The sequence below is a fragment of the Elephantulus edwardii genome, unplaced genomic scaffold, assembly GCF_000299155.1.
Source record: "Elephantulus edwardii isolate Elephantulus edwardi_28Jun2011 unplaced genomic scaffold, EleEdw1.0 scaffold00054, whole genome shotgun sequence".
Classification (NCBI taxonomy): domain Eukaryota; kingdom Metazoa; phylum Chordata; class Mammalia; order Macroscelidea; family Macroscelididae; genus Elephantulus; species Elephantulus edwardii.
Genome location: NW_006399804.1, coordinates 4,987,102 through 4,997,652, shown reverse-complemented (window position 1 = coordinate 4,997,652; position 10,551 = coordinate 4,987,102).

The following is a 10,551-nucleotide window of genomic DNA, read 5'->3' as shown; positions in this document are numbered from 1 at the left end:
ACAAAGAACTGGAGCTAGAAAATAAACACGGATATAATCTCTCCATGTTTTTAAGCTAAAGGAACTGAAGAACAAATTCAAGCCTCGAGTTGCAATACTTAGGGATGCTCAAGGCAGAATGTTGAATGACCCAGAAGCATTAAAAGATGGAAGGAGTAGACAGAGTCAGTATACCAAAAGATTTTGCTAACACAGAAGAATTTCATGAAACAGCATGAGATCTAGAGGCAGTGGTGACGAAGGAGGAAGTTCAAGCTGCTTTGAAGAAATTGGCAAAAACAAGCCCCCAGGAATTGATGGAATACCAATTGACATATTTCAACAGATTGATAGAGCTGTGGACATGCTCACCAGGTTGTGCCAAGAATTCTGGAGGACTATTACCTCGCCATTTGACTGGAAGAGATTAATATATAATCTCATTTCAAACAGTGATTTGACAGAGTGTGAAATTATTGGACAATATCACTAATGTCACATGCAAGCAAGATCCTGATGAAGATGATCCAAAAATGATTAGAACAATACATTGACAGAGAACTGGCAGATGTGCAAGTGGTGTTTGGAAGAGGCAGTGGCACTAGGAACATTATAGCCAATGTCAGATAGATCTTATCTGAAAGCAGGGTAACAAAGGAATGTCTGTCAGTATTTCATTGACTATGCAAAGGTATTTGATTGTGGATTACAACAATTTGTAGATAATCTTGAGAAGAATGGAAATCCCAGAACATTTAATTGTGTTTATGCAAAACCTGTACTTGGACTAAGAAGCAGTCTTCAAAACAGAGCAATACTGGTTCAAAATCTGAAAAGGTGTATGTCAGAGATTCATCCTATATCCACACCTTTTAAAACTATTTAAGAAACAAGTAATTTGGGAGACAAGACTTTTAGAGGAGGAATATGGCATCAGGATTGGAGGAAGACTCAACAATCTGCACTACGCAGATGTCGCAGCATTGTTTACTGAAACTGAAGAAGACCTGAAACGTTTGAAGCGGAAGGTCAAAGAACTGAAGTCTTCAATAAAGATTGCATCTCAGCACCAAGAAAACAAAGATTCTCACCACTGGATCAGTTGGCAGCCTTGTGATTGATCTAGAGGAGATTGAGATTGTTAACAATTTCAGCTTGCTTTGTGCCACAATCAAGCACAAGCAGTCAGGATATCAAAAGATGAATTGCTTTGGGAAAATCTGCTGTCAGGAACCTTTTCAGAGCACTAGAGAGCAATGATGTCAGTCTAGATACCAAGGTGCACCTGATTCAGGTCATGGTCTTTGCTGTTACTCACTATGCATCAGAGAGCTGGACAGTTACTAAGGATGACAGAAGAAGAATTGATGTCTTTGAGTTGTGGTGCTGGAGAAGAGTAACAACATGATTTGCCAAGAGAACAAACAGAACAAACAGATTTGTCCTAAAGAGGATGAAACCAGCTGCTCTTTACAGGTAATGATTTTGAAGTTCCATTTCATATACTTTGGGCATGTTGCCAGAAGGGACTTGTCCTTGAATTGGGATATCATATTTGGAAAAGTGATGGGACAGCACAAAAGAAGATTCCAGATGAGATGGATTGGCTCAATGACTGACAGAAGAATCAATGCCTATCTGTGGTGCTGGAGAAGAATACTGAACATACCATGGACTTCCAAGAAAACAAACAGATCTATCCTGAAGAGGCAAGGATTGTGAAGCTCCATTTCACATACTTGGGCATGTTGCTAAGAGGGAGCAGTCTTTGGACAAGGACTTCATGCTCCAAAGCATGGAGGGTCAGGACAGGAGAAGAAGACCCTGGGTGAAAAGGATGGACACAAGGATTGTGGGAATGGGGCCAGGTGTGTCAGAGACAGATTGACTCAAGATAGGGAAGTTCTCAGAGTTGTTGTTGATTGCCTTTAGGTTGAGTATGACTTATAGTGACCGTATGAATAAAAGGCCTGAAGCCTTCCTATAACTATTGACCTTTATAAAAGTTCATAGAGTTTCCATGAGTTTCATGTTGTTTAGGAAATGGACAGGATTGCTATGAATAGTAGTCAACCCAATGGCACCTAACAAAAACAGTAACATCATGATGTTGCATATCAGTCAGTAGTGAGGATTTTTGTTTTCTTGACACTGAGATGCAATTCATAATAAAGACTGCAGTGTTTAACCCACTGCAAGAAATGCCTCAAGTTCTGCTCACTATCAGAAACAAGGTTGTGCTATATGCATAATGAAGGGTATTGATGAACTTCCTCTAATCCTGATGCCACATTCTTTCTCTTGAATAATTTGCTCAGCTCACACATTAAATAGATATAGAGAAGGATACACCCTTGACACACACCTTTCCTAATTTTATATCATGTAGTATTTCCTTGCTCAAAATATTACAAAAGTGAATGTAGAAAACCATAAAATTATAATGGAGGCATCAAAAGAAAGCATTTTACACCTTGCCTGCAACATCTTACTTAGGTATAAACCCTGATACTTGGAGGCAAAGATGATAAAACTTAGTCTTTTTTTTTTCCATTTTCTTTTCTAATTTTATTTTAATGAAAGTTTACAGACTTTGGATTTTCACTCATTCATTGTTGCACTTTTCTCCCTGCCCACCCCTCCCCACTAATTTGCTTTTCATTTTGAAAAGTAAAAGAAAAAAAATTCTTTCTTTCTTTGTCAATCCCTCCCCCCAAGTCCACTCCACTATGCTACCTTCGTTCTGGACTCCTGTCATAACAATAATATCATAGTCTTACATACTTTGGACATGTTGTTAAGAGAGGTTATTCCTTGCAGAGGAACATCAGGCTTCGAATTGACATAGTGCAGTAACAGAATTGAGTGTATTGGAGATCGTGAGGATGGGACAAGATAGGGCAGCATTCAGATCTGTTGTTAACAGGGTTGCTATAAGTTGTACTCAACCAGAGGGCACCTAATAACAACAACAACATCATACCTGCAACAAGGGAGCTCTGGTCATGGTAAGAAGCTGCACTGCCATGCAGTTTGAATTCCCCAGTTGATCCACAGGAGAAGGATGGACAATCTCTCCCCTGTGATTTACTGTCTTTGAAAACCTACCCAAAGGTAATTTTTGACACAGCAATTGCAACAATGGTTGGACTCTATCAGAGATTATGATGATGAAACTTGATAGGACAAAGTTCCAAGTCATCATAGTCAACTTGAGGTCACACAGCAAAAACATCATACAACAGAATTGAAATATTTATATAATTAACTTACATTCAATTATGTGTGTTGAAGAATTAGGGGTGCAAAGGTGTGGGGAAAGAGAAAGGGAAAGAAAAAGAAAAAAATGTAGGTAGTTCATTTTGTCATTTCATTAAATGAGAAATGCACTGTCTAAACAAAAATCCCCACAACAAAACCCAAATCAAGAAGCCTTTCTGTATTATGTGTTGAACTGCTGCTGGAAAGATTGACAGTTGTAATGCACCAGCCCCTCAGGGGGAGAAAGATAAGGCAGTCTCTTCCTGTAAAGATTTATAGCCTCAATAACCTGAGGGAAAGTCCCCATGAGCTGGAAATGACTCATACCCTGAAGGGTGAATAAAATGAAAGGTATGTTTCTGCTATTCCTTCCTGGGTTTGTACTTGCTATTGGGGTGTAAAATTTTTTTTAAGTGTTTTAACTATTCATTGTGCCCTTAGTACTGTCTTGGCAACACAACTCATTTAAGTTCTGTTGCCAAGTATATAATATTAATATTGAAAGTATTAGTATTGTTAATTATTAAAATTAAAGAGATTGCATCTGAGCCAAGTACCCAATTGTTTTAATTCTTCTGACTCATTGAAAGGTCACTTCACACTTTACTTACACCTCTTTCCTCCTAATTTAGATAAGGTGAAGGGTCCCTGAAAGAGAGGATGACCCTCCATGAGATTGATTGGAGTGGTGACTGTAACAATGGGCTCAAGTGTTTCAGAGATGATAAGGATGGCACAGGATAGGCTAAGGTTTAGATCTTTTGTTCATAGGGTTGCCTGAGTCGTACTTGACTTGATGACCCATGCCAACAACAAAAATTACTTTGAGAATAATTTCCCTTATTACAACCACAAAAAAGAGAATTTTGTTTTCTCACTCAAACTTAACAAAATTTTCTTTTTATTTTTCATAAATTGGCTCATAAATTTAAGCCTCTGAATACTTAAAACTGAAAACCCTATGAAGCTGTTTTCCTTCCTGTAAGATTTAAATTTAAACATAAAGACGGACATAACTGAAAATTCAAAACGGTAAATTGGATTGAGGAAATTATTATTCTCAAATTAGTTGCTAATATAAAAGATTTTTGGGTCAGAATTTTTTTGTTCTTGCATCAGTCTCCTATCTAAAATAACCAAATTTTATGTATTAATTTAACGGTAAATGTTCACAAGCCTCTTTTATATAATTCTAATTGTGTTGATGAAATGAGCACTGGCAATCTCTTTTTCTGTGTAGTCTATGAAATAGTTTTAAAAAGTCAATTCTGAATTGAGGCCTTCATTTTCTTTTTAGTAGAATTAATAATGTTAATCTAATTTAAGGAGCTCTGGTGGCCTAGTGGCAAGAAGCTGCGCTGCAGTCCTGAGGGCACATGGTTCGAGGCCACCAGCTGCCTCTGAAGACCCACCAGATGGTCAGCTATGGGTTCTCATATGCTATACAACAACAATAATCTAATTTAGGAGCTACTGTTCAACTTTCAAGGGAGCATTGGTAACCGAGTGGCAAGATGCTGTGCTTTAATCCCAAAGGCACATGGTTTGAATCAACCAGCTGCTCCAAGGAAGAAGGATGGGAAATCTCCTTCTGTGTGATTAACTGCCTCTGAAGACTGGCCAGAGGGTCAGCTATGGGTCAGTTCCAACTTGGTGGTACAAAAAACAACAACATTCAACTTTTACGTGTCTTAGTGGTAAGACATTGGACTGACAATACAAAGATATGAGGTTCAAATCCACCCGCTGCACCACAGGAAAAAGATTGACAGTCTTATCCTTTGTGATTAAACTGCCTGTGAAAAACCACTGGGGATTGGGGTGAGCTATGAGTCAGTTCCAACTCTATGATCCATAACAACATGCAAGAATAAGAAATAATTGTAGTAATTGTTGTTAGGTGCCATGATATCAAATAGGATTCATCATGACTTTGTGAACAACAGATCTGAAGTTTATCTTAAGCTGTGTCATGCTCACAATCTCTGATACACCCATTTTTACAGTCACTGTGTCATTTCACTTTATTAAGAGTCTGTCTGTCGTCTTCTATCTTTCCCAGCATAATGCCTTTTTCCAGGGATTGGCCCTTCCTGACAATATGCCCAAAGTTAGACGAAGTTTCACCATCCTTGTCTGTAAGGACCACCCTGGTTGTAATTCCTCCAAGACAGACTTGTTTGCTCTTTTGACAGTCTGTGGGATATTCAGTAGTCTTTTCCAACACTACAGTTCAAACATATCAATTCTTCTTGAATCATCCTTATTCATTGTCCAACATTAAGATGCATAGGAAACAACTGAATATGGCTTGGATCAGACACATCTTAATATTTAAACTGACCTCTAAAGCACTTTGGCGAGGTCCTTGACAGCATATTTGATTATTGTAACATCTATTTGGATTTCTTTCTTTTCTTTTAATTTCTTGACTGCTGTTATCATGGGTGATACAGATAATAAGGAGAAGAGACTGTGATTGTTAACAGCTTCAACTTGCTTGGCTCCACAATCAACACTCTTGGTACCAGCAACCAGGAAATAAAAAGATAAATTGCATTGGGAAAATCTGCCATCAAAGGCCTCTCTAGAGTACTGAAGAACAACGATGTCAGTCTAGAGACTAAGGTCATGCCTGATCCAAGCCATGGTCTTTGCAATTACTTGCTATACATCAGAGAGCTGGATAATGACTAAGGATGATAGAAGATGAATTGATGCCTTTGAGCTGTAGTACTGGAAAAGAGTATTAAAAATACTATGGACTTCTGAGAGAACAAACAGGTCTTTGGGCATGTGACCAGGAGGGACCAGCCCTTGGAGATGGACATTAGGCTTGGAAGGGTGAAGGCACTGTGCAAGAGAGGAAGACCCTGAATGAGATGGATTGGCTCAGTGACTGGGGTAATGGGAGTAGGTGTGTCACAAATAATGAAATTGGCTCAAAATAGAGCAGGGTCCAGAGCTGTTGTGTGGCAAATGACTTGACAGCACATAACAATGACAATATTCCTTTGGGTATTGATTGTGGATCCAAGTAAAATGAAATCTTTGATAACTTAAGTATTTTCCCCATTCATCCTAATGCCTATTGGTTCAGTTGTGAGGATTTTTGTTTTCTTGATGTTGAAATGTAATCTGTATTGAAGGTTGTAGTCTTTGATCTTCTGCACCAAGTGCTTCAAGTCTTCTTTACTTTTTGCAAACAAGAATATGTCATCTCCATCATGTTGCAGTTGTTACTGAACTTCCTTCAATCCTGATGCCAGATTCTTCTTCACCTAGTCCAGCTTCTTGAGTGGTTTATTCAGCATACATATTGAATAGGTTTGGAGAGAAGATACAACCTTTTCCTGATTTTAAACCAGGCAGTATTTGTTTAGCTCAGACAACTACTTCTTAGTCCATTTTTAGATTTTGCAAAAGCACAATTAAGTGATTGGAATTCCCCTTTCTCCTCAATGTTACCCTTAATTTGTTATGGTCTGTGTAGTTAAATGCCATTGCATAGTCAAGAAAACAAGTTATTTTATGCTTTTAATCAAGATCTATCTGACATCAGCAATGATATCCCTTGTTCCATGGCTTCTTATGTATCCAACTTGAATTTTTGGCAATTCCAGTTTTTGAATACTTTTCAGTAAGAGTTAACTTGCCTATGAGACTAATGATATTCGATAATTTCCACATTCTGTTGGATCACCTTTTTTTGTGGATCTTTTCCAGTTCAGTTGTCTGGGTAGATGTCTCCCAAATTTCTTGGCATAGATCTGAATGTCTAGGGCTAAATCTGTTTCTGAAACACCTCAAATGATATTTCTTCAATTCTTGAGGCCTAATTTTTTGCTAGCTTGGAAGGAGTGGCATCCACTTCCATAATAGCTTGCCTCCAGAAACCCTATGAAATTGGAGAGAGGATGAAAGACACCCAAGCACTGAGGACTCTCCTTCATAGGGTCGCTATGAGTTGCCTGTGAACTCGTGGCACTTAACAACAACAACAATAGTTTTTTGCTAAGTATCTGAGAGCTGGACAATAAATAAGGATGACAGAAGAAGAATGGATGCCTTTGAGTTGTGGTGTAGGAAAAACAACACCGAACATCCCATGGACAGCTAAAAGAACAAACAACTATGTCTTGGAGAGGATGTAGCTGGAATGCTCTTCGGAGGCAATAATGATGTGGCTTCACCTCATATACTTAGGGAATGTTGCTAGACGGTACTATTTCTTGGAGAAGGACATGATATTGGGAAGGGTGGAGGGTCGGAAAAGAGAAGAAGACCCTCCACCAGGTGGATTAACACAATGACTGCTGCAATGGTCTCTTGTGTGTCAGAAAGTGTGAGGATGGCGCAGGATAGAACAGAGTTCAGACCATTTGTTCACAGAGTTGCTATAAGTCATTCTCGACTTGACAGCACCTAACAACAATAACAACAATTGTTTGCCAATGCCTCAGTGCACCTTGATGATGATGGCACGGGATAGAAAAAGATTCAGGGTCTGTTGTTCATAGGGTCACTATGAGTTTTGCTTGACTTGATGGCACTTAACAAAAACAACAAAAACAACAAAAAGCTTTGGTTTACTTATCCATACAACTGACACAACAATCATATCCATCTTAAAGAATAGATGAGAAAGCAAAGTAGTGCATGTTCAGTATTCGGTATTCAGGTCTTCCAGTAAATGCTCATTTATTAAACAGTATTTTGGTATACATTTATTGGAGTTTAGGTTGTATGTAGGGAAGCAGATACATGGAATATGTAGGAGAATGGAAAGGAGATAAAAGTTGAGACATACTGGGAAAGTAGTTATGTGGCAGGGTCAGCTATCACTCATGGCGACCATATAAACAACAGATCAAAACAGTGCCCTGTTCTGCCCCATCCTCATGATCCCCCATATGCTCCAACCCATTGTTACAGTGACTGTGTCAATCCTTCTCCTTGAGAGACTTCCTTTCTTCCTTTCCCAACATGATGTCTTTTCACAAAGAGTGGCTCCTCCTGACAACGTTCCCAAAGAATGTGTGAGATGAAATTTCACCGTTCTTGCCTCTTATGAGCATCCTGGTGCACTTTCACCAAGACACACTTGTTTATTTTTTTGGCCGTGCATAGGACATTCAATATTTTTTTGTCAAAACCACAATTCAAAAGCATCGATTCTTCTGTGATCCTTATTCCATCTTTCAGAAATAGCTACAATTTCAAATGCATAGGAAGCAATAGAAAGGTTGAATCTATGCAAACATGTTATTAGGTGATGTTGAATATACAATGACTTCCAGAGACCCAATGAATGATGGATTTGAACCTTGCCCTATACTGTGCTATCCTTATCAGCTCTAATATACGTGATCTCGTTGTGATAGTCACAGTATCAAGCCATCATTTTGAGGAGTTTCTTCTTTTTTACTGATCCCTGGGCTGTTCAATACTCTTCCCCAACATTGTAGCTCAAAGGTATCAATTCTTATTCAGTCATCCTTATTCATTGTCCGGCTTTCAGATGCACAGCAAATAGGAGAAGACCACAACTTAAATCAGATGCATCTTAGTCCTCAAACTAACATTCCTCCTCCTTAGCTCTTTGAAAGCAGATTTTCCCAAGAAATCTTGATTTCTCAAGTGCTGACACCAAGGATATTGATTGTGGATCTAAGAAAGATAAAATAATTGACAACTTCAATCTTTTGTCCATCTGTAATGATGTTGCCTATAGGTAAAATGGTCAGGATTTCTGTTTTCTTGATGCTGAGATCCATATGATCCATACAGAAAGCTGTAGTCTCTGATCTTCTGCAGCAAGCATTTCAAGTCCTCCCTTGCTTTCAACAAGCAATGTTGTGCTATCTTCATAACCTAGGTTGTTGATAAGTCTTTTTCTAATCCTGATACCATGTTCTTCATAAAGTCCAGCTTTTCAAAAGAGTTTCTCTATTCTATGATGAATTTGGAGAAACATTGAATATGTTTGAAGATGTAAAGGTAGGCTGAATGAATTTGTTAACTTATGAAAGGTAGAAAATAAAAGAGGATTCAGAGATGACAGTTCAACTTAGGCTGCCCAAAATGTGGTAGTATTCTTGTAGGACCATTGGAGAAAAAGAACTAACTTAAAAAATAAGTGTTTTCAGTGAAGGTTTACACAGCAATTTAGGTTCCTATTCAACAATTTCTACACAAATGTCTCGTGTCATTAGTTCCACCCACACATTGTGAGTGTGAATATTTTTATTATATAGTGGCAAGAAGCTGCACTGGAATTTTGAAGGCACATGGTTCAAATCCACCAGCTACTCCATGGGAGAAGGATAAACAGTCTCCTTCTGTGTGATTAACTGCCTCTGAAAACCCACTGGAGGGTCAGCTATGGGTTGATTTTTGAGTTGTGGTGCTGGAAAAGAATCTTGAACATACCATGAACTACCAAGAAAACAAATAGATCTACTTGGAGAGGATGAAACCAAGTTTCTCCTTGGAGGCTAGGATTTTGAAGCTCCGTCTCACATACTTTGGGCATGTGGCCAGGAGGGACTGATCCTTGGAGAAGGACAGCATGCTTGGAAGGTTGGAGGGACAGCAGAGGAGAGGAAGAACTTCGATGAGATGGGTTTATACAGTAACTAGGGCTATGGGAGTTGGCATGTCAGAATCAGTGAGACTGGCTCAGGACAGGGCAGGCTTCAGAGCTATTGTACATAGGGTCACTATGAGTTGCAGGTGACTTGATGACGCATAACAAAACAGCAACAACATTATGCTTATTGACTAAATTATTCCAAGGGACTTTTACTGTATCTGGAAAATGCAGGGTGCTCGGCTAGTGCTTTTTATAAAATCCTATTTAAAATTCAGCAATCATTCTTTTGGCAGAATAATATTTTACTGTATTAGAGCAACTGTCATTTGCCCTATTCTATGATGAATTATTTTGTAATACTAGATAGCTATCATTGATATCACATGCAAGCAAGATTCTGCTGAAAATCATCCAAAATCGACTGGAACAGCACATCAACAGAGAACTGCCTGAAGTGTAGGCTGGACTTAGAAGAGGCTGTGGCACTAGGGATATTATAGCTAATGTCAGATGGATCTTGACTGAAAGTAGAAAGTACCAGAGGAATGTCTATCTGTGTTTCATTGACTATGCAAAGGCATTTGACTGTGTGAATCACAACAAACTGTGGCTGACTTTGAGAAGAATGGGAATTCCAAAACACTTGATTCTGCTTATGTGAAACTTATACTTGGACCAGGAGACAGTCATCAGAACAGAGCAAGGAAACACTGCAT